The sequence below is a fragment of the Camelus bactrianus genome, chromosome 1, assembly GCF_048773025.1.
Source record: "Camelus bactrianus isolate YW-2024 breed Bactrian camel chromosome 1, ASM4877302v1, whole genome shotgun sequence".
Taxonomy (NCBI): domain Eukaryota; kingdom Metazoa; phylum Chordata; class Mammalia; order Artiodactyla; family Camelidae; genus Camelus; species Camelus bactrianus.
Genome location: NC_133539.1, coordinates 25,550,442 through 25,573,623, shown reverse-complemented (window position 1 = coordinate 25,573,623; position 23,182 = coordinate 25,550,442). Strand labels below are relative to the sequence as shown.

The following is a 23,182-nucleotide window of genomic DNA, read 5'->3' as shown; positions in this document are numbered from 1 at the left end:
TAGGTTAAATCCCTAAATATAACCTTTGCCTGAATCTTCTCTCCCCTGCTCTTCACCCTGACGATTGCCGTAGGTCTTCCTGCATTATCTGCCTCACCCCCTCCCCAGCCAAGACCACTCTCCTCTCCTCCACACGATTCCCCGAAACCTGTCCACTGGCACATCCCACCTATCAGACAAAACACAACCAAGTCCACCATCAGATGTAGCTCCCCTACTACAGCTTTAGTCGTCCTAAATGTCCCGAATCATGTACTTAGTTGAGGTGATTTTTGGTGTATTTTTAAATTGTGTCCATTTCGAAATCATTTATTTTATTCCAGTGTGTAAGTTATTGTCTCTCAGCTCCAGACACACCTTTCTATACTCCATTTGGAGATGCTGGAAATGCAGTTCTGCCAGCTACATTTCTGCTTTGCTCACAGCTCTCTGTTAAGTTCTGCCAGTGAGGGGCACTAGCAGGAAAGCTGGAGGACGCAGGGCCTTGTTCCTTACAGTTTTGGGGAGCACCTTCACCTTAGCAGCAGCTGAGTCCAGCTTGCATTTTTTTGCTACACTTGCAGAGCTGGCTTACATCATGGCCCCCCTCAGAGACAGCCACCAGCCTTGTAGTTCACCCTCCTCAGAGGTCTGGGTCCCAGCCCCAGGGGAATGATACTCTAACTCTGCAAACACCAGAAAAAGGCAAGCAGCACCCTTTTCTGGGAGGCCTGAGTTCCAGCTGTTCCAGTCTTCTAACGTTGTAATAAACTCCAGCCTCTTTTCTTTGTTCCCTCAGCCACGGGGATGGTAATAACTTGCTGAATTGCTAACTCAGTAGTCACTGAGGGGTCAGTCTTTCACCATTAAGTATGATATTAGCTATAGCTTTTTGTATATGTCATTTTTCAGATTGAAAAAATTTCCTCTATTAATCATTTGGGGGCAGTCTTTTTAAAAAATTTATTATGAATGGGTGTTGAGTTGTGTCAAATGCTTTTTCTGAATCTACTGAGGTGATCATACAATGCTTTGCTTTTGTTTTGTCAATGTGCAAATATATTGATTAGTTTTCAAAAATGAAAACAAATTTGCATTCTTGGGGTATATTATACTTTCTACATATTGCTGGATTTTATTTGCTAATGTTTTAAACAGACTTCTGTGTTTGCATCCATGTGGGATATTTGTGTATAATATTCTTTCTGTAAAGAGTAATTCTTTCTATGAAAATAAGTTTTCACAATTTCAAAAAAAAAAAAGAATTCTTTTCAGTTACCAAGTCAACTTTATACCTATTAAACAATTATTTATATCAAAGTCTCTCTCAGATAATTGCTGTGAATATTATACCTTCATTGGACCCTGACTTACTGAACCATGTCTGTAGTCAATCCATAACTTTCAGAGTGGCCCTTGGGCAGTAATAAAGTCAACAACAACAATAACAACAACAAAAATGTCAACGAAACTACTGAGCTGTGTTGATGCGTCTACATGTGTATCATGGAACACTTTGAATTCAGCATTTACTATATGCCAAGAATGGTGATAAACACTTTAATTGCATAATCATGTTTAATCCTTGCACTATTACCAAGAGGTAGATGGTACTGATTATTTACATTTTATAAGTGAGAGAACAGAGGCTTACAGAAATTAAGTAGCTTATTAGTCTGCAGTCCCCAAGCTGGTAAATGGAGTTGCTAAGATTCTAGTTTGTGCTTTAAGCACAAGCTATACCATCCAGTGGACTAGCTACACCATAACCTCAGAAAATCTGAAATTTCTACAAGCAAACCCTCAGTAACCTTATTTTCAGCATCTTCTCTCCCCATCACTATTGGCCTCATTTCTAGTGATTTCACAGACAGAAATCCTTCGTCTTTTCCTTTCTGGCTCAGCAATGCAAACTTCCCTAGGATAAGGGCACCTCTATATCCTGAAAACTTGCTGTTTTATAGCTCCTCCTTAACCTCATATACAAATCTACACAAATTGACTCTAAATTGATCATACCACACTTCTCATTAAAGTATTAAAAGGATCCCAGTTACCATAGGAATGAAGTCCAAAGCCAGCATTTTAGACCCTCTGTGACCCAGGTCCAACTTACTTTTTCCACTCCTGGGCATTGAGTACTCTTCACATCAAACTACTGTAAACACAGCCAGGGCATAGTATTTTTTTCCTGTTCTTTTCCTCCTCATACCGTGTACAGTTCCAAGCACAAAATACATGATTTGTGACTAAATGCAGGAATGAATAAAAACACATACTTTAGTCCTTACTAAATGAAATTCTAAACCTTCTTCTATTTTCATGAACTTCTTTAAGTCCTTCTCTCTCCTGAATTGCTCTCTCTCCTTACCTATAAATTTCCCATTCCTCTGCACGTTCATTTAATCTGCAAATTTATTGAATGCCTTTAACTGGTCTCATTCTTTAGCATCTGTCTGTAATTCTCTAGGGCTGCTTCTCCTATGAAGCCTATTCTGAAATCCCCACGTGATAGATCTTTCTCTCTTTGTCTCTGTCTCTCTTTCTCTGTCCTGTCTCCTCTCTCTCTCTCTCTCTATCCCTCTACCTTTCTCTCTCTCTCTCTCTGTCTCTCTCCCTCATGCTGACTAGACTAGGGGTTCTTATATTATCTTCCTTATAGCACATATATCCATTTTCACACTGAATCAAAGAATTCTTAAAAGTTAGGACTTTCTCACTCATTCTTAATTCTTCAAAGTGCCTTTTTTATCGTAGACATCTTTTGAGTTATCTGAAAAAAGAGCTCTTAGAAGAGGGCTGTAATTTCAGCTGGGACTAAGAGGCTGAAGTTCCTGTATTCTATGTCCTTCCGAAGATAATGTTCTTATTTCTGTCTCCAACTCACCTATAATAAAAAGGTTGGGATTCTAAAAGGGAAGTACGATGGAAAATATGAACTGTTTGAAATCTCTCATGTTCTTTAATAAAAAGAGGCAGATTTTAGATTTTAAAATAGCATCAGACATCATTCATGATTAAACATCTATTGGATTTTAAAATAAATTACCAACTCATTACAGAGATTTCAGAAAAAAAATTGCCTGTGGTCTTTGTTTTTTATTTTCACCTATTCAATGAGAAGCAATGGTGCATAGAGCCTGGAACATAGATTCTGAAGTCAGACGTATTTGATGACTGAATTGCTGCTGTTATTTCCTGGGACTCTGACCTTGGAATATTATTAAATCTCTTTAATCTGCAGTTTCCTCATAAATAAAACAAGAAAGTACTGAGTACCCATTTTGTAGGGTTGTGATAATAATTGAGTAAAATAATATATGTAACATGTTTAGCATAATGCCTGACAGACAGTAAGTGCACAATTTGAGCCAGCTTTTAATATTATTAACTACTCCAGTATCTCCAGGTCCATGCAAACTCCCCAATACAGCTGTGGATGTGGTTAATAGGATATAAGATACAGGAATTCAGTTCCAAAGCAGTGTCAGCTCTTGAACGGAAAGTGAAGAGAAACAAGAATCCATTATATTTGTGAGGTAGAAGGGGGTGGAGATGAATGTGGCTACCAAAAGTATTAATTATGGTGAAGATTTCAGGTTAGCCCTAGGGGGAGGTTAGTTCATGTGGGAATGTGGGTTAGTGATCAGGAAAGGCAGAACTGCATTTATGCAGCTGGTGACACTTTGTGGGTGGCTGTAGTTGATATAATACAGAAAGGACAGACACACTTAGAGAAACCCAAAGGGCCCAAGGCAATACAGGGCTGTAGCAGAGTTTTCAGGGAAAAATCAAGGGTGATCAAGATAAGTAGGGCTGGTCAAATGAAAACCCAATTTTAATATGTCTAAGATATTTTGTTTATAGCTAATATTCCCCCTTATCCTTGTTTGTCGGGTTGTCTTAAGTGGTTTTTGTGCCACTGGCTTTTGATATGTGGATAGTTTCAGGGTTTTCCAGTGTAAGCCAAAGGAATGTGCCTCGGCAGCCTCGGTGAGCATGGGCTACAAGCTTCCATAGTAAGGATGGCGGCTGCCATTATTGACCTTAATGGGAAAGAACAGAGGAAATGTGTCGTTAGCCAAGGTAAGGTGGGTAGTGTCACATGTAGTTTTTAATGTTTAATGAATCTATATGGGCACAATCCATTATGTGACAATTTAATTATATGACAAAAAAGTTTGATAAATAATATTGTGGTAGGACATCTAATTCATTATTTAACAAAGAAATCAATACTTTCATAAATCATAGTTCTCCACAGATTTTTTTTTTTTCCACCAAGTGTGTAAAAACCCTTATTCAGAATCCATAGGCAATTTATTTTCTGGTCAGGACAAGTTTGAATGGAAGTTTAATTGGGCCCAGGACAGACATAAATTCTATTTACTTTTTCTTTAACCATTAAATGGAAAATCTTTCATTACAAGTACTTTTCAGGAAGCCTTAACTATATCCAGACAGTATTTTCCTACAGTGTTTTTTAAGAGCAGAAAGTAGGGGTAGCCATAAATTATGTATGAAGCTATAAGAAAACAAAATAATAATACAAAAATACTTTTGTATACCCACCTTCTTCCTGGTTTGACTTCAGTATGTATTAAGATAACATTTTTTTACTTCAATGTTTTCTTAATAGATTTATAAATATCACAGAAAATTAAATAATTATTAAATATATGCTTCCAGAATGAGACTAATTTTAATTGTTTGGACATCATGTCATTATAAAAAAAATTACCTATTTCATTCCAGTTTAAATATTTGTAATATGGGTGATATTCCTCTCTCATTTACTTCAAATCCCATCTTATTTTTTAAGTACCATAGTGTTCTTTTACATAATTCTTTTTTTATCCAGTTTGTAATTTAATAAAAAGTCATGCTTCTTTTGGCTGAATTTTTATACATTATCAACTTCACATTCTGATTACAAATAATACTGAACAGAAGAAAACATCACTAATACTTTTTTTTTCCCACATCGTTCCTACTTAGGTTGTTTCTGATTATCGAGCATATGTGAGTGAAGTATTTAAGATTCCAGCATTCCTCAAAAGAATTAGTAGTTTAAAAAACTATTTTCCAATAATAAAAATGACCTCTTTCATACAGAAGCCTAAACTACTAATACTCTGTAACAAATTCAGAACCACAGTATCGCTACCGAAAGCCCTTTTTGAATGTAATAAAATACATTATTTGCAAATTTTCATCTCATTTTAGCAACTTCATTGCATTAGTAACTGTCTGTCATTATATATTTCATTATTAATGATTATTTAAAGTAATGAGGCATAAAAGCCTTATGGATGCATTTTCGTCTTTGAATGCCAATATTCTCATTTAGTTATTCTGTAAGATCTCACCTAATAGTTCATTGTTTGACATTTGGTTGAAAATGAAAATCACCACAAGAGAATGAAATTTTCTTCCACAACTACTACTGAACATTGTAAAATGGATTTTCTTTTTCCAGGGTTATGTTTTATGTAATGTTGTAGCACCCTAACAAATGTCAAAGCAGAATTAAGAGCAAGTGTAAATATTTCTGAATTAGCTGAGCCTCAGACCACATAAAGTCATAGTGGTTAAGATTTTGAACATGAGACCTGGCCCTGCATTTTTTTAACTTGAGGATTTGGGGCAAGTTTGTTCATCTCTCTATTCTTCAGTTTCTTCCTGTGTAAAATGAGGGTATTAATAATACCTTTCTTGTAGTGTTGTTAGAGTAATAAAACAAATTTTTTAAGCTTTCAATTTGGAAATAATTTTAGACTTTAGAAAAACTTACACAAATGTACAGAGAGTTCACATAACCGTACATCAGCTTCCTGTAATGTTAAAAAGTCTTCTAGCCATAGTATAGTTCTCAAAGCCAGAAAGTTAAAATTACCATAATGCCATTAGTTAAATTAGAGACCTCATTAGACAATCACTTGTTTTTTCCCTCTTTTTTTTTTCCTTTTCTAGTCTTAAACGCAGGATCCTACATTGCATGTTATTCATATATCTCTTTAATCTTCCTCTAATCTAAGGTATTTCCTTAGTCCTCTGAATTTCATGCCTTGGCCCTTTTGATGAGAGTTGGGTTATCATTCCAAGGATGATAGTTTAATTTCACTTTAATCTGATATCTTCTAATGATCATACTGAGTTTATGCATTTTTGGTAAGAACACCACAGAGATGATATTGTGTCCTTCTCTGTGGTCCTTACCGGAGGTACACGATGCCACCATTTCTCATTAGTATTCATGCTAACCTTGACCACTTGGTTAAGGTGATGACTGCTGAGATTCCCCCTATAAGGCTATTACTATTCACTTTGTGATAGATAAATATCTTTATGGGGGAGTATGTTGAAACTATGCAAATATCCTGTTTCTTTTCAAAGTTTCACCTACTGATTTTATCATTTATCAGTGAATTTTGCCTGCAATAGTTCTTATTGTGGTTTTTATCTAACGGTGACTTTGAATTTGCTTTGAGTATTCTATATTTATTAATTGGAATATTTTATAAGGAAGCATTGTCTATTGTGCATTTATATATTTTTCAATTATTAACTTAGGCCTGTGGATATTCAATATATCAGTATTTACATTGCCCCTCAAATTGTCTTGGCTGTGGTGATTGGAACCTCCTTCAGCTTGGTTCTTCCATCCTTTGACATGTGCTGATATTTTTTTTTAGCATTTGCTTATTTTCTGGCACTACAAGATGTTCCAAACTCATTTTGTATTTTTCTGTCCCAACCCTAGACTCAATCACTAATCTAAGGCTCCCGGGTTCCTTTTACTGGAGAGTAACATTTAGAAAGCAAGATTAGGGTGTTAGGTATGTCCATTGCTACTAGAGCATGACTGCTTCTGAGCAATCTCAGTCAACATACTCGCACATACATAGACATTTGTATTTATTTTGAAGTCTACATGTTTATATAGTAAAAATCAGACTGATAGATTTGATTCTAATTTGACACCACAAGGTTCATTCTAGCCTTCTCTCTTTCCTTATTGGCAACCTCTTTCTGTGACAGTGAAAAATCCCAACTCTAACCATGCACAATATGGTCACTTATTTATTCAATTCTAGCTACAGACTGTATACTGTAGTTACAAAATTGCTAAACATTAGGTAACTACAGATTTGCTAACTCATGTCCTGTGAGAAACAGATTTGCTTTCTAGAGTATGGTATTTGTATATAGTTCCTTAGTCTTTAGCTTTACAATATCCAGCCAAAATATACTGCCATCCAAGGTTAGTTAGTTTAGCTCTTTACTACGAACGTACTAGCTGTTTTCACTTTCGTGAACTGATTTTCTTAGAAGCTTTAAACTGTGCAGGGAAATTTTCTCTTTTGTTTAATTTAGGTACTGTGTTGGTAGACAAAAAGCAGGCTCTAAACCTGTTGGCCTCAGTATGAGTGTCAGCAGAAGAGCTTTTGGGTTGGAGTTAGATGACTCATGACTTTGCTGCTCATTCTCTACCTCTGCCCACCCCTGCACGATTCTCCCTGAACTTTGTTTCCCCTTAAATTTGACAAAACAGTACATACCTTGGAGGTCTGTTATGGAAATTAGAAGTGAAAATGTAGATCTTCTGTGAATAATACCTGTGTAATTAAAAGCTTCTCATCATGTCATACTAATAATTTGCTTTCTAAGTTTGCACATATGTATGTTAGTTTTACATAAAGTGGGATACCTTTGCGAAATCCAATATGGTATAAATGAGTAATGCTGCAGCCTGCATGTGAATCCATGAGGAATTCCTGGATAGTTGGTATCCTTTGAATAGTAGACGTGTAGAAGCGCTGATGTCTTAAAACAATGAAGACAAGATGAAAAGGGAGGGACCCAATACAGTGTATTATTGGCACCATTCTGTAATGCTTGATAATTTGAGGAGTGATTGTGAGAATAAACACTATTGATTAGTATCTATGTGCAAGTCTAAAGAAAGGAAATTAAGGAGTTAGCCGTATCTTGAAACTGAAATACAAAAATGAACAAAACTAATCATAAGTTATTATTTTTTAGAGAGTCAGAATAAAAACCCAGCCTAATATATATTAAAAGATGATAGTAGACAGAAAAAGTCTTTAGGCTGGTAATAAGCTAAAGAAAAACTCATCTTTATCATTTTGGATTTCCTTAAATATAGCAACATTATAACTGGGATGGATGATTCTAAACACTCCATGCTATTTCCTAGAATGTCAACAAACACTTTTTAACCAATGATTTAATTTTTTCTAACAAATAATAATCTTATCTCATAATTGGAGATAAAATTGACACAAATTTGATTTAAATATTTTATTCAAGCCTAATTGGTATTCTGGAGCTAGAGTTAACATGAATTGTGAAGTAACACATTCTTTTGAAATATTGACCAATTCTTTCTTTGGAATTATTTTTCCCTTTCAATATTTTAAATATTAATATTCACAAATGGAATGAGCAACAGGCCCCTCAGATAATCAAATCACCATCTTATCAAGGCTAATGATAGGACTGTCTCCTTCATGAATCATTAGTGATTCATTTCACACAGTCACAAAGGCATTCAAATGCATTCATGTGGGGGCCTCCCATAACTGGATAAAAATGTCAGAAGGTTACTTAGGCAAGATTTATTGAACAAAGTTGAAAACTTAAGACTGGATCAAATCTACATAACAATGTCTCCAAGCTTCCAAACACTCCTGAAAATAAATAAAAGCTTCCAAACACTCCTGGCCATTTTTTAAACAAAAGGTAATCTTGTTATGCCACTTAATATTATAAGGAGATGTAAACTGTCAGCACTAAGTAAATTATATATTTTACAAAAATAACTATATCTCCAAAATATTATACAAATACTCAGTAGCTCATCAAGAAACCTTGCTATAAATTCTACATAAATCTGCTTGCTTATAAATCACATGTTTTGTGATTTTAGCATCAGTGAATTTTACCAGGGTAAGAGCTTAGCCTTTTCTAGTTTAGCCTTAAGCTAGAAGATAATACAGAAGGCTTTCTAAAACCATGTTAATATGTAGTATAGTTTATAACCAAAATATTTTCTATCTATCACTCAATGGTTCTTCTTTAGCATTTGAAAAGCTCATGTTTCACTGAGTTATGCAAGATAGTGTGTGTGCATAGAAGATTAGATTGTTATTTTTCAAATTAAATTTTCAAATTGTTATTTTAAAAAATTAAATGAATACATACATGTGGAAAAAAACTGTACTGAAATTACAAATTTTTAAAGCAAAGTCTGTCTCTCCACTTCTCCTCCTTCCCTGTCCCCATATGCTTCCTCTCCTATCCCCAATCCCTTAGTGGCATATACTCAGGTGTTTCCCCAAATATTTTGTTATGTGGTTTCCTTTCTAGGGCTCTATAAAGAAAAAAGAAATGCAGGTTCACAAAGTCTTTGAAAGGGTTCCATTTTCATAGAGTATAAACATGCAAGTTCCCTTCTGTCCTCTAAACTCAGGTCTGTTTAGCTCAGGTTTGAGGGTCCTAGAGATGGTCAAACCCCAAGGTTTATCCCTTGCTAGAGGCTTCCACCTGCCGGTCACCTCCGGGATTGCAGCCACTCTGGGCTCCTCCCTGTGCCATCGCTGCTGCCCCTGTGGTGAGCACGTCATATAGAACTTCTGCCTGGCTCCCCAAAATGGCCTTGAAGGCTGAAATAGCCATGTATGCTCTAGAACTCCCCATTCATCTCACAGTATTGCCAAGGCATTTTGTCTATGTCTTGGCCATACCTGCTCACTGAGTCTCAGATCTCCCCTGGATATCACCAGGGCTCACCTCTTTGATGTCACTGCTGCTGTTTCTCCCAGTATCAGCCTGTCGTTGTTCTATCCCTCCTGCCTCGTCCGTCTTCCCCAAGTCTGGCTGATGCCAGCACTACCTTGGTACAAGACTTCTGCAGATCTTAAGTCATCCTACCTGGAGGCAACCTGAATCTCTTGCTTCTGGCACTTACTAAATCTGTTGCTGTTTGCGCTCCCTGCAAACAACACAGAGCCTGAACAACTCCAAGGTCACCTCTAGTACCCAGGGACCTGTTTGCCTGCAAGCTGCCTTTCTGAACCAGTTCTAACTTGGACGAGGGACTGGTCAGAACTCTGCCCAGACACACTGTCTGACTCAGAGTAGCCTCCAACGTCTTGTCTGTATAATCTCTTCTTTGGCCCCTGTTTGTCTTTGGATCTGGGTTTCTGGATTCAGGTCAATTTAGACTGCTGTCTGAAGTCGTGACTGGAGACTCACAGTGACAGGGCTCCTGGCTGACAGTGGAGCCCATCTTCCTGGAAAAGCCCTGTTTCCACGCTGCGGTTCTGTGAGCTCCTCTTGAATATGTGCTCTTCAATTCAGGGAACATTCTGGGCCCATAACACTGCTCCATCTCACTAACTGCAGCTTACTCTACTGGTGGCTTAAAGAACAAAATATAACAAGCAGATGCTAATATTATTTACCAGGATATAATATCAATAACATATTGTTATCACTACTTTTATGCCAAAAAAGATTCAAACTACATGCCTCTCCTATATCTGGGAATAACACCTGTAAATTTTCCTTGTATTTCAGTGTCATAACTTCTTTGGAACTAATACAATATTTCTAATTTTAGTAGGAAAAATGAGGATAAATGACAAAAACAAATACATGAAATGATAGTTATCCTTTGTTGTAAACAAGTGTTATGTGACTATTAATTTTATGAAATATGTTCAAATAATAAAGTAGATAATTAAGTCTCAAATATATCTCCTTTAAATCATCAACATAAAAACATAATGTTTAAAACATAATGTAGGTTGTTAGCAGAATCAGAATTAGAGTAGGCTGCTAACTGCCCACCTTTGGTGTGATCCAGAGAGGTCCAGAGCCTTTGCCTCTGAAGCTCTGTAACAGAATTTTTCTAAGCCAGAGTCAGTGGTCTATACAAGCTTGGAGCCTGGACACAACAGACAATTCCGTTAAATCTTAAAATTTCAGTATGTTGGAAGCCAAGTTGAATTATGTATCCCTTTGCTTATGAACTTGCAAGGAACTATCTCCATGCACTTAGATCTTAATTTTTAAAAACTTCAATCCTACTGAAAACAGATGCCAACGTGTGTAACTTTTATGATGACTGGTCAAGAATATATGAGATAAATATTGGGGGTAGATGTGGGAAGGTCAAAGGTAAGCGAAGAGTAAGCCTGCAAGCTGGTTGGGCTGAAGAGTGAGAAAAAGATGAGCAACAGCTAAGTCGCTTCTACGTCACAGACACTGTACCTGGCCCTTTGTATACAACATCATTCAATTCACAAGGTAGCCCTATAATACAGGCATTATTAGCCCCGTCTTAAAACTTAGACCAGAGTATGCCAAAGGCCCAGCAGAGTCATGAACAAAAGCAAACATCCTATTTAGAAGTCTTGAATTATATTCTATAAAAATTCTAGCTAACTTAGGCCAAAAAAAAAAAACCAAAAAAAACCAACAATCAACCCAACTTATGTATGTATGAAGATGATAGTGCAGTTCACAGAAATAGAGAAGCTAAAGACACACCGAGAAAGCCAAGAGCCAGGCAGCTACAGGGTTTAGCAGATGCCCTCCCACAGAAGGGCTTGACTTACCCACCGTCAGACAGCAGCCAAACCAGAATAAGAACTCCAGTCACAACCCTGAGTTTAGTGTTCTGTTATGGACTGAATAATGTTTGCCCCAAATTCCTATGTTGACGCCCTAACACCTGGTACATCAGAATGTGACTGTATTTGGAGAGAAGGCCTTTGAAGAAGTGATTAAGTTCAAATGAGGCTATTAAGGAGGGCTCTAATTCAATTTAGCTGGTGTCCTTATAAGAAGAGATTTGGACACAGAGAGATACCAAGGATGGGTGCACCCAGAGGGGAGACCCTGCGAGGACACAGCAAGGCCCTGTGCAAGCTAAAGAGAGAGATCTCAGCAGAACTCACACTTGCCAAACATACTGGTCTTAGACTTCTAGGCTCCAAAATGGTGAGAAAAAAATTTGTCGTTGAAGCCACCTAATTTGTGACATTCTGTTATGGTAGCCCTAGCAACTAATACTGTGTTCTTTCCACAACATCATCTCTTTAATTAATGAATTTTATTTGAAAATGATTTTGTAAGGCCAATATTCTGCACAAATATACATAATTGCAGGCATTCTGAGATATGTGATGACTCTGATTAATGCCTGTGAGGGATGAGTGTAGCGTAGTGGACATGGGCAAAGCCTGTGGGCATAAATTCCAGCTCTGCCACTCACCAGCTTGTTGTCCTTGGTCAAATTTCTTAACCATTCCCTGCTTCCTTTCCCATCTGTAAATTATCGATAATATTGGTATCTAACTCATGAAGCTGTTGTGCAGATTAAACAAATTAATTAGGGCATGGCCTGGCCTAGACTGTTTCTCTACTCACAGGGACCCAGGAGAAGGTGCTTGGTAAAGCATTTGCAGAGCTGCAGTCAGGCCATGTTCCCACATCACATTTAGCCTGCTTGGTTAGCGGTCCTACAAGGGTTCCTTCAAAACTCTCTAAGATCATTTTGTTCCTCATCTTCTTTTCCCCTCTTCTTTATCCCCGCTGTTTTACCCCAAACCAAAAGTAACTCTTTTGGCCCTAACTCACAATAGATTCATAAAAATATCACCATCTGAGGATCTTCTGAAACTACCAGACGCGCCTTCTAAGGCACTGGTGTGCCTGGTTTCATATACGGAGGCAGGAGGATCAATCAACAAGTAAGAAATATTTATTTTTATTGCTATGCATTTTGTAGCCTGTTTTAGAAATCATCTTTCTTTTGTATTTTGATACAATACATACTGTTAATACTGGTAACTGGTATTGACACATTTAAAATATTTTGTTCTTACTAGTTTCAAGCTAAATCCCCATTGCAATCCTCACTGCAATTCCTACGTTGAAAAGTATACATTAAAATTAAAGTTACAGTAATCTTGTAAACACCTTGCGCCATCATACCCCATGGCCTAAGCAAGTAACAGTCATCTGAAAGGCACAATGCTATAATGCATTTTGCTCTGTCCTTTCAGCAAGCTGAATAATAATGTATTTCCCACAACCTATTCAACTAGAGATTTGATTAACACATTTTTCATTGTGTTGTTATCATGACAGCAATGGCTTTTCTAGCAATTTAGCATAATAGATGAAGAGATGAATCATTCAAATATGTCAGTTAATTTTTACCTACAAAAATTAGACATCCACATGTGTATGACTTTACTGGACACATTTTTTAGTACATATTAATGTATGTTGAACTATATTCCATGAAAAATCTACTCTGTGATTTTATTTCTAATTATGTGCTGTGTAAGCTAAAATGGTCTCTGAATGATCTGAATCCTGTAGATAGTGATACTCATCATGGTGAAGTATGACTCTCTTCGTGGTATATTATTTCCAGCTTCTAATTTTCATTTATTTTGAAGATTTGCTATTATTTTCAAATTGTATTTCCTGATCCTATGGCATTTGGTAAGGATTCTGCTCTAACTTATCTTACAGTGATGCAGCCGTTTTCAGTCACCATCTATTAAACTCAGGTAGCCCTAAATGCCAGAGAAATGAATTAACAGGTAAGGCCTGAGGCAGTTCCTAGATGTACTTGAACAGGCTAATGCACAAATGCAAGCACGATATGTGACAGCTCAACAGTGACAAAGGAACTGAATCTATCATTTCCTTCCCAAGGTCTATTTGCCAAGTGCTCAACCAGGACTTACAGATAGTCTCATTCACAGATGAGGACATTACAGAATTTTACTGAGTTTAAGTGACTTCTCCAATGTCACTGCAATTTAGTGACAATTCATGTTTATAGCTCACAGTCCCACAACTACAATTCTTTGCTTAGGCTGTTGAATGATTACAATTTCTAGGGCAGAGAAAGGGGGTATGTTGACATCTCACAGAGACTGTCATGATTAAAATGTATCAAACGAATGAATGAATGAATGAATGAACAACAAAATTTTTTTGTGAAGTCATTTACTAAACCATTTCTATATAACTATATAACTTGACATTTGCTCAAGCAATCCCTCAATATTTTTGTCCAAACCTTAGTAGTGTAGAGAGACTGAAAATTCTTTCTCTCATAGCTGGCTGATTGGCTGACAGTTCTTTCTCACCTCTAACATCTTTATACAAGCACATGCACACGTGCGTGCACACGCACACACACACACACACACACACATTGTAGAAAGAAGAGTGTCTAACTCATGATCTGACAGTGGAGTGATTCATTAGCTCCCCGTGGGTGGACTACTGAGGTGAGACTACACATCAATTGTCTTAGTCTATTAGAGCTGCTATAACAAAATACCAGAAACTGGGTATCTTATAAAAAAAAATGTTTCTTTCTCACAGTTCTGGAAGCTGGGAAGACCAAGCTTGCAGATTCAGTGTCTGGCGAGGACCTGGTTCCTGGGTGACCATCTCATTGCTGTAACCTGCAGCAGAAGGGGCGAGGGAGCTCCGTGGCATCTCTTTTATAAGAGCATTAATCCCAGTCATGAGTGCTCCACTTTCCAAAGAGCCCCTCTCCTAATACCGTCACACTGGGCGTTAGGTTTCAACTTGCGGATTTTGAAGGGACACAAACTTCCAGTGCACAGCATGAACTGAGAAGCAGCATGAGCAATGATTGGGGTTTCCAAACGCCATGTAGCCAGCAGCCAGTAAGAAGAGACTCCGGACACCTCAGCTATGCTCCAGATCTGTGCACAGGACTGTGTTTCCCTTTTCTATCCAACCTCCACCTGAATTCAGTGGGATTCGGGTTTATTATCTTGTCTTATGTTTACAATGGGGGCTTGTTTTCTGCTTCTCTAGCACTCACATTAAGACCTTGAATAGCATTGCTTTGGATCTACCTCAAACACTGAATCCCTGTCTTGCCTTATGCCCTTGGAATTTAAAACATTTGCTCTTTTCCCCCATAAGCTAGAAATTGGGCACTCTGTTGCTATTGTCCAAACAAGAAAATCTTTACCAGAGGCTTGTGTATTTTAATACCAACAAAATATAACAAGACTTTTCCCCTAAAATTTGTGGTTTGTTTCTGTCCTAAGCTGAGCATTATTATATAAACTACTGTTTTGCTACTTGGATTCTGAAAGATAATCATCTTAATAACTAACAGTATTCCATTGAGTGAAATTGAAACTAGATGTACTATTTTCTTCAAGAATAATAACATTTATTATAATTTTAGCCAATTATATTGATTATTTTACATTATTTTCCAGCAATTCTGGAAATTAAAAAGATTAGATATTACAGTTAGAAGAGAAATCACTAACTGCTGAAAGTTCCAGCTAAATTTATGCATTTACAGACACACATACATACACACATTCTCTAGATTGCAGTTTTTTTCATTTAAATTCAGCATTGAATTTAAGTACCTACCTTAAAAATGTGTTCTAGATTTATAGGTTTCTCATTTGTCTCTTGATGTAAGAAGTCACAATACTTAATTTTAGGATTAGGCTTTAGAATAAATATGGTTTAAGGAATCTGTAATAGAGAGCAAGATTTAGCCATAGATCGTCTCCTTGCTCTCAGATTTTGTGTGACTTTTCTAAAGTTATTTTTTTAAAGGTGTTTCTCTTATACCTGAAGAAGTCATTTTTAACCAGCACCTCCAACTTTCTCCTCTTTGTCAACTTCTCTGTGTACTATTCAGGTGGCTTGGGTCAAAGTCTCTCTCTGGTACTAGAGGAAGTGAAGGGTACAAAGGAACGTCAGCCAAGAGAGGAGGCAGAGGCAGAAACACAACTGCTCAGGTGCTCAGGGAATTGGTGCCACCTGATTCTGTCAAAAAGAGCTGGAGAAAGATGAGAAAACACAAGACGGGGGCATATCAAGACTGTTATCATGACAATGTCAACTTTCAGAATTTTCAGAACAGGTTGGTAGTCTGCTTGGAAGGGGCATTGTACAATTTGTCTCGAGGGTCCACTTTTATAGATACAAGCGTGCTATTTTTACTTAATGATTATGCTTGGTAATAACATAACTATTCTGGGAAGGTATATCTTTTCACACTTTACCAAAGACTGAGAATATCAGCTGTGCATAATACAAAAAATTTGTTACTATATTTAGGTGGTTCTAGAGAAAGACAGTGTGGATTTTGGGTGAACTTAACGTCAACCCTTTCTTCACCCAAGTGATTTTTTGGAACCACCTATGTCATAGGGCACAACCAGATATGCTAGTTACTAGGAAACAGTTAGTTTCACTTAGTTCCAGCTCTTTTCCAAATGTGTGATGTTGGTTTCAAGGGATTTCAGATGAGGGATGATGTGTGTAGTCAATACAGTTACATAATCAGTTCTGCCAAATTCACTCTACTTTGTATACCTTGAACACATTTGGAGTGATTACCAATATACAAGTTCTAGAATGAAAGCTTCTCCAACTAAAACAACTTATATTCATTTTGTTGGATTTGTAACTAATTGTCTGTACTTCAAAAACTCCTAAAATATACATTGTTCTGCTTTTTATTTATAGAGGGAAACCTGTGGATTACAAATTGAAAACTAAAGGGAAATAATAACAAAAAGACCCACATATCAGCTATTTCTAGACATGAACAGATACAATAAAAGCATCTGGAAGAAAACAGTAACTATTGACTAGATTTTCACAATTTTTTTAAAGAGAAAAAGAAATCTTAGATAAAATACAACTTTTTAGATCAGTTGGGAAAAAATGTTTTCTTTTCAAAGAGGCTTGAAATGTCATAGTTGGTAAGACCAGATTTGCTTTTTAAAAATTGAATTTGAAAAAACTAATGTTTTTATCTTAATAGTTGACAAGGACTAGCTGAGAAATGGAAAAGCACAAAAAGATATCTGTAGTGAATAAAAGAATTATATATCAAACAGGAGAGGCACACTTTCTGTTTGGACTCATTTAAGGTTTAGAAATCATTTTTGGTTGAGTTTTAAACCCCAAAACGTTATTTCTTCTAACTGACATTAACTCACATAATATATAGTACCTTTTTTTCCTATCCCAAAGGACTTAAAACTACCACTGCCATAATATATTCAGAATAACTAATTTAAAGTCATCAATCATTCCTGCCATTTTTTGGTATCCATTTATATTTCTAGACTTAGTTTAGGATTACAGCCAAAATTCACACACATCGGAAAAGAATATTAGGCAAGGAAAAATATCCCTTAAACCACACAAGGATTAATTTCATGTTCAGAGACACCATTTGCTACACTCCCACTGCAGAAATAATTAACACAGGCAAACAAGTGGGCATCCCCTGAGATACACTTCATCTATACACTGCACGCCTATTACATTTCTCTTCCTTCCCAAATACAGTCCTTCAGTGTTTATTATACCTTAACATATTTCTTATCATTATTTTGAAAAATCAAATAAAACAATCCTTCAAGGAAATTGAGGCTTAGAAAATGTAAATTTTATTAGTTATGCACAAGGATTCTTAGCTATGTATTAACAGTTTAAGGGATTAGAGAGCTGTTTCATCTTCTTATAAATTTGAACTGCTAAGATATGACAGTTGATGTGAGAAATTCCTTAGCAGCCGTCATCTGCATGCTAAAGCCAGTCGCTTTCACACACGAATAATATGCCTATCTGGGGGCATGGCTAAGTAGTTATCTTTATCCCTTACATCGTGAATATGTGGGACACTCTTGCTCTGGAACTATTAGACACAATCCATTTAGATTTTCTCTTTGAGGTGAGCTACAAAGCTCAAATGAAGGGTTTGCAATTCAATGACTGATACCCAGATGTAGAGGGTTAAATTACAGTGCAGAGGGGCTCAAATTAAACCCCTTGGTATGTGAGTCAGTAAATTCAAAAGAGAAATGCAAACTAAGTAAGATGAAGGAGGTAACAAGCAAATGGTGCTTACCTATGCATTTTTAAAGTTGGAAGAAACAGGAACTTTCAGACTGATAAAATGGGAAATACATCAACTACTTCTAGAAGTTATTTGAGCCCTTTTCAGCTCCTTGAAATAGAAACATATTAAATTGTCCCTTAAGAGTCTGAGAGAAAATAAGTTATGGAAAAGAATGTACTTTTATCTGAGCTGGATGATGGGTGGATGTGTTGATTTTATAATTATTATTATCATTTAAACTATACATGCTATTATTTGTGCCATGTGACTTTGCAGCTACATTGCACATGATCACTCCCTCCATGAAATACTGAAGTACTTTCTTCTTGCTCTGGGTTTTTGGGTTTTTTTTTTTTTTTTTTTTGCTTCCTCTTTGGCAGTCTCCTTTGTTAAGCCCACTTCCTTTTCCTAACCCAGAACTCATCTCTCAGACTCTGTGCTTTGCTGACTACCCTCACTCACCAGGTAGCCTCATCCAGACTCAGCTTCTAGATATCTCTTTATACTTGAGACTCTCCAGTTTATTTATCTCCCCAGGTCTCTCCCCAGAACTCCAGATTTTTATATCCAATTTTCTGTCACATCTTCACTTAAATATCTAGCGGGTATTTTAGACTTAACACATATAATACAGACTACTGAATTTCTCCCTCAAAACTACTCTTCTAGTAGTGTTCCCATTACAATAAATGGTGACGCCATCCTTTTAGTTACTCAAAGCAGAAACCTTGGAATCATCCAATTCTTAAAGTTGTGTTTCTTTGTTTTTTGGTTTTTTTTTTTTTTTTTTTTTTGCTCCCAGATCTACCATCAAGCTATATTGGCTGTATATGAAAAATATGTATGATTTAAAGTATTTCTCACTAACTCCATTTTTCAACCAGATCATTTCACTGGTTTAATTGCCTGCCTTGAACTTTGCCCTTTTCTCTCAGTCTTTTGAATATATGAAAGACAGATGGATCCTTCCAAAATAATTCTATTTTTCCTCTACTCAAAACCCTCCCAGGGCTTCCCATTTCACTCTGAGTGAGAACCGGTTTTTATACTGGCTTATAAAAGGTCTGTATTATCTGAGCCCCACCTTCCTCTAGTAGCACAGATCCTATAAATAACAGCCCCCTTATTTATTCTTTTCCAAGCATATGGACTTCCTTGCTCCTCGGATGTGTCCAGCATACTGATGCTTCAGAGCCTTTGCTCTGTCAGGAATGCCTTTTCTTCAAATGTCCACGCAGCTTGTTCCCTTTGCCCCTTCACTTTCTGCTCAAATGCCACCTCAGTAATACGGCCTTTCCTAACTACCCTATTTAAACCTTCTGTTCCCGTACCTAACTCAGGTTCAGCAAAGCCAGTCTACTGACACTGGGTTTTGGTGAGAGAACTAGAGCATTTATTGCAGGGTGTCAAGCAAAGGGATGGGAGACAAGCCTCAGATCCGCTCCATCTTGGTCTTTGAGTTAGGGACCTTTTTAAAGGGGAATAATAAAGAAGCTGGGAATTATCACCGTCTTGTGACCTTTCTGTGACATTTCTTAATCATGTAATAGAAAAGAACAAATCTGACTCCGTATTAGATCTGTTTCTTTGGCTTTAACCTTACACCCTGTTTTCTAGGCTTAGTTCTGCACGTTTTGTAAAAGAATGTTGCCTGCAGCCTGAAGTATGCAGGACAGCCTATTCTCAAGGCTCTGACCTTTAAGGATATTAGCACTTTTGCACTCATATAAAGATAACAAGTTGCAGAATAGAAAATAACATTTGTTTTGTGGGAGGTTTTACAGGGGCACCATGACCTGACACACCTGGACAGCTGCCAAGAACAAAGGATTCCAAGAACAAAGGATTCTGACACCAAGAAGTTTGCAACAATCAACCACACCCCCTCCCCTTTTTAGTATAAAAGAAGCCTGAATTCTGACTTGGGTTAAGATGGTTCTCAAGGACATCAGTTTGCCATCTTCTCGGTCAGCTGGCTTTCCAAATAAAGTCTCTATTCCTTGCCTCAGCACCTCGTCTCCCGATTTATTGGCCTGTCGTGCAGTGATCAGAATGAGTTTAGACTGGGTAACAATCATACTTTTAGGAGTCAGGATGTCTCTGGTTTACAATCCTCACACCAAGTATTCCACGGCAGGGGAGTTGGTTAGCTTGTCTTGCCCTGGAGAAACAACCTGAGTTTGCAAGGTAATGATAATATCTGTAATAGCAATTTTAGTACATTAACGATGTCATGGAACAGTAATTTTAGTCAACTGACTCTGGCTGATTCGTGTTCAACTAGCAAAGGATTGAGGCCAGAGGAAACAAGAAAAGGAATAAAGCTTGTATGGGGAGATTAATCATAAACTTGGTAAAGGAACACGGTTTTGTGGACTCAGTTTCACTTCTTCTCACTACATTTTCTATACTTTCTTTACACTTTTTTTCCTCCATCACGTTTAATACCATCTGCCTCAATGTATTTTTCTCCATTGTTTCTCTCACACTCCATGAATGTTCCATGAGAAGAGGGATTTCTGGCTGTGTTTACTGCAGTAACTCGGGTGCTTGGAACGGAACCTTACTTAATATCGTAACAAGCTAGCAAATGAGTACGTTCTATCTACTCTTTATATATAAATATTTCACAAGACATATTTCAAAATGGAAGGCAGTATAAAAAATGAGTGTAAAATAAAGCAAGCTGTGGTTTCTACACACAAACTCGTTTGAAAGCTTTATTATTTCTTTTAATAAAAATCAAATTCCATTACATAATGGAGACTTTGATTAAAATTAGTGTTTTAGAACCAGCTGTTTTGCTATCTTGTAGACAAATTAGGATATCCAAAATTAATAGATCAAATTATATAATTTTACTAGAAAAGAAATGAGGCAAGGAGATGGATTAAGGCAACTTCATTAAGTGGATTATGATGAGAGAAGATAAATATAAACTGGTGATTAGAAGCTGTAGCATTAGAAATGATTTAGTATTGCATTAGTAAACTTGAAAAATGTTTCACTTTATATCATTTACTATTTATTTTTCTTGGTGATTGGACTAGCAAACAAATATCTTTTAAAATTTATTTTCCAGATACTACAGTTTTCTACAAAGGCTTTCTAGTGGACATTTGCGATACTTTCTGGGTAGTCAGCATTTTTAAAATGTCCTTTCTATGGTTGGGAAATTTCCAGGTTTATAAGTTAAGAAAGGAGGCAGAAAACCTGGCTCCACTGGCACCTTGGAAGCTAAGATATAGCCATATGACTTGGTACCATCAATCAGATTTACCCGTACAGGGCTTTGACCTGGAAGGGAGCCAGGTGAGGAAAGAAGCACCCCTTGCCAGGTTCTGTTCTTAGGCCTGAGACAAAATTAATAACTATATGTTATACGTAAGCAGTTCCTGTATCTTAAGTTGCTTATTACAGTTTATAATGTGTACAATCAAAACTCATAAAATAGTTTCAAGTAATGGTTGAAATAAATAAATTAGCAACTCTTTTTTGTCCAACTATATCCATAGTCCTTCTCGAGTGAGAATCCATCACATTTGTCTTTAATGGAGAAAGCCTGTGTCTTATGATTTTTTTTTTTAAATCAAAAGCCCATTACATAGTCCTGGGTGTGTAAGTGCTCAGTAGATAATTGTTGCCTGATTAAAGTATATAAAGATAATTGCTGACTGATTAAAGTTGACTGATAAATAAAGTGTAATAAATGTACACTAATTAAAAAACTAAGTGAGAGGCCCCATCATTATGGACTGAGAAAGAATTTCAGTCACCTAGCCCTATTGCATGACCTTAAAAGTTCCTTTAACCTCCCTTTACTTCACTTTCCCCTTTCATAACATAGGGATAAGGATGTTTCCTTTTCAGGACTGAAATAATTAAATCAAACAATACATTTTAAAACAGTTGGCACCTAATGGGTAATCAATTCAGATGACAACTAGTATTTATATAGTTACAGACCTCTGAATAACCTATATTTTGGAGATGTAAATATAATATTTTCTGTTTATGGCTGAAGAGCATGTCATATGTAATTACCTGGAAAGAGACTTCAGAGCATAGATTGGACAAAATATGTCAGGCAGGCAAAATATGTAAATCTTTATGTGAGGCCAAAATGAATGGTGTACATTAATAAGTACTAGAGACTTGGACCTAAATGTTTCTGTCTATACTATGACATAATGATGTAACAGGATGCAAATTATTTAACAGCAATTTATCCATGATTTGCAGAGTAATAATATCTATTTTCACCAAGGTTACTCTAATTAGAACCAATGAGATTCATTAGTGTACCAACACCTTAGCAGACAAAAACAAAATCGAGCATATTGGTGATATATCTCTTTTGTTCTTACCTGCCTTAAAGTGAGTTGTTTCTGCAGTGTCTCTTTTGCAATTTGTATCTCTCAGTACGCTCAACTATATGTGTAAAAATGCCCTAATCAATGTACATATTGAAAAAGTATTTAAGCTGGAGTTTTTATTATTCAGTTGCAAGTGTAGAGGATCACAGTAGAAAAGGCTGTGACTTTATTTTATGCCTGAAGGATTTCAGACAGTACATGGGTTGATGCTTCACTGGTTTTGCAGTGAAGAGAGTGAACAGTACCAGAGGAATGAGAGAGGAAAGGTGAAGTGGCAGGGATCTGTGGAGCATGGCAGTAATGTCACAGCAAGGGTGAATCAGGAGCAGGCTCTCAGCATCAGGGGAGCCTGTCACAGGGTATCAGGATCTCAGCACCTGACTGGACGTCAATGGTATGATTTTCTTTATTGACAGGTGCCCAGAACACACGTAGCCTCCTAGTACAGTCTTTCGGCATAGGAGCCATATTGTAATGAGCATAAATAGAAACTTGATAGGCAGGCAAGATAGGCATTCTAGGCAAGGAAACAATGTGTGCAGTTTTCAGAGGTTTGAAAGAGAATGACACAGTTTGGGAATGGTTAGTGCTCGATGGCTGGAGCTAAAGGGGCATCAAGGAAATGATGGAGAAGGAAACCAGAAAGAGAATTGGGCCAGATAGTCAAGATTCTTGCATGCCAAGCTTTCTGGATCCTTGTTTTTGAGTATGTGTAGATAAAGTGACAGGTGATTGGGCAAAGAATTGTTGATAGATCTCACCTAAAAATCTCTCTTTTCTCCACTGAGAAAGATGCAAGCTCGGAGGATAAAAGGAATGGTTAGCATAGGCTCTTAAAAAG

At 36.8% G+C, this 23,182-nt stretch overlaps 1 protein-coding gene across 5 annotated transcripts in view; it reads right to left on the bottom strand.

Annotated features, from left to right (window-relative positions):
• ROBO2 (roundabout guidance receptor 2) overlaps positions 1–23,182 on the bottom strand; it is a 1,146,968-nt gene that overhangs the window by 874,645 nt on the left and 249,141 nt on the right. The window lies entirely within an intron of this gene.